At 35.2% G+C, this 2,737-nt stretch overlaps 1 protein-coding gene across 3 annotated transcripts in view; it reads right to left on the bottom strand.

Annotated features, from left to right (window-relative positions):
* The window catches only part of LOC106874915 (transmembrane protein 164), a 74,404-nt gene that overhangs the window by 68,946 nt on the left and 2,721 nt on the right, over nucleotides 1-2,737 (bottom strand). The gene's annotated exons all lie outside the window — the stretch shown is intronic.

Here is a 2,737-nt window from a genome sequence, read left to right on the forward strand (position 1 = left end):
ATATACACACACATATATATATATACATATATATACACACATATATATATTCACATATATATACATATATATATACATATGCTCATTTTATTTATATATCTAATAACCACGTTTATTATATATATGTGTGTATATATATCATGAATGTTATCATATATCCAAAAAAGAAGCTCACAATTATATTTAAATATATATATATTCACGTTTTTGTACTTGGTTTGCAAGATTCTTGATGTGAATTCGTGTGTTGAAGTGTATTTTATTGTGTTTGGAGAGAGTCATTCTGTTTTAATTAACACACTCACTGGTTCGATTTCCACTCCATTTACCTATTTATTTTTTCTGAAATTTTCATTGCTTCTTGCAACCTCTTAGTCAACAACTATTGAAGAGGTTGCAAGAAGGAACAAAAATTTTAGAAAAAAAATATAAGTAAATGAGTGGAAATCAAAGGGTTGAGGGTGTTAATTAATAAGGCATTAAAACAGAATGACTCGCCCCATACACAATAGAATATATATGCTCATTTTACCATTCTCAGAGTGGTTGGTGATAGGAAGGGCATCCAGCCATAGAAAACCATGCCAAATCTGACTGGAGTCTGGTGCAGCCTTCCAGCAAGCCAGCCCAATCAAACCATCCAACCCATGCCAGCATGGACAATGGACGTTAAATGATGATGATGATGATAATAATAATAATATATATATATATATATATATATATATATATATATATATATATATATATATATATATATATATATATATATATATGACTGCTCATTGATCTAGAAGTTACTGTGGATGCTTAGAATAGATGAATGGCTAGCAGGATCCTCCAAGCCACGTACAGAGGTGTTGTCAGTAAGGTGAGAGTAATTAGTATAGCAACAAATTTAATTTGCAAGTGGGTGTGTCACCAGGGCTCAGTTTTCAGTCCCTTCTTAATTATCATAGTCCTCCAGACCATAGAGGAGTTTAAGACTGGTTACCCATGGGACCTCCTCTATAGGGATTACCTTGTTCATGCAGCTGAACCTGTAGTAGAATTAGAAAAGAAATACTAGGTATGGAAGCAAAACCTGGAATCAATGGATTTAAAACTAACTTTGGAGAAGACGAAGATTTTAGTAAGCAAAAAAACAGACAAATCACTAAAAATCTTTGGGAATGGTGAGGCTTGAAATTCTATACTGTGAGTCAAGCACAAACTATGGACACATAAGAGGTGCCGTGGAATCACAGGAAGATTAACAGAGGAAGTGGACTTTGTGTGTGGCAGATGCACAGGAGCAATAAAGATTAAGAACACACAGAAAATAGATTTCATCAAATGCCCAAGAGGTTCTTTAGAAGTAGTAGATAGCTTCTATTGCCTAGATGATCAAATTAGCAGTGGAGGAGGTTGTTCTGAAAGTATAGTTGTTAGAATAAGAATAGGATGGAGAAAGTTTAGAATGAAAGGCAGATTGTATAATGCTTGTCTGTGAATGGCAATGCTATATAAGAATCATATGCTGTGAACATGGGCCCGAAAAGAAGGGGTACACCTCCCAAAATTCTTGTGGGATGCAAAATCAAAATACTTTTCTCAGTGTGTAAAAAAAAGTGATCTGATAGCTTGAAGTTAGGTTCTTTCACAAAGAACAAAAATAAATAAACAAAAAAAAACAATAATACCTTGTTTGTAAAAAAAATTTGTACCTGGGTTTGCACCTCCTAGGCAAATTTTGTTCCCAAGCTTGTGGCTGTGAATGCAGATGATATGTGAAGGCTTGAAAGAATCAAACTAGCATGCTCCACCTGGATGTGTAGTATCAGTGTTCATATGCAACAAAGAGAAAATGTGTTGAAAGAAAAATTGAGCATAAAAGGCACCAGATGTAGTATGCAAGAGAGAAGATTGTACTGGTATGGTCATGCGATGCATATGGATGAAGACAGCTTCATAAAGAAATGTCAATCACCAAATGTGAATGAAACTTATGGAAGAGGATGACCCAGGAAGACATGGGATGAAGGGATGAAAAATGACCTCTAGATGTTGAGATTCATAGATGACAAAGGACTGAGATGACTGGTGACTTGTGGCACTTGAAAATACCCATTCATCAAAGCAAAGATGAAACACCTAAGACATGTTATATACATCTATGCCCTGCACAAAATCTTTCCCTGACGAATCTCACCATCCCCAACAACTCATTTCTCTCCCCTCTATTTCACACTCTCTTTTTGCACTCTTGCAAACTTACCTGCACACTCACTCTGTCCAATCCTTTGTATCACTTACATTCGCCTGTCCCTTGTACATCTTCACCAGCGTCTCCCTCTCTCTCTCTCTCTAACTGAGGTAGCCATGCATCTCCTCTAGAACAAGACATGTTTCTGTCCCACCATATTTTAACTTGTCACCAGGCAAGATACCACCTCTCTCAATACTACTTCCACTCTAAGTTGAGAGGTCTTTGTCTTGCAAGTTACTTGGTGACCTTGTTAGTGCTGGAGCCACGTAAAATGCACTCAATGCACTCTGTAGTTGACATTATATATATGTTCATTTACTATGTGCATATACACATATTTTTATCAGTAATGAATATATATGTGTGTGTGTGTGTGTGTGTGTGTATGAAAGAGAGAGATGTAGATAGACAGACATGAAATTATATATATACACACACACACACTGTTCATTGATATATATATATATATATATATATATATATATATAT

Source organism: Octopus bimaculoides, chromosome 1 (genome assembly GCF_001194135.2).
Source record: "Octopus bimaculoides isolate UCB-OBI-ISO-001 chromosome 1, ASM119413v2, whole genome shotgun sequence".
NCBI classification, from domain to species: domain Eukaryota; kingdom Metazoa; phylum Mollusca; class Cephalopoda; order Octopoda; family Octopodidae; genus Octopus; species Octopus bimaculoides.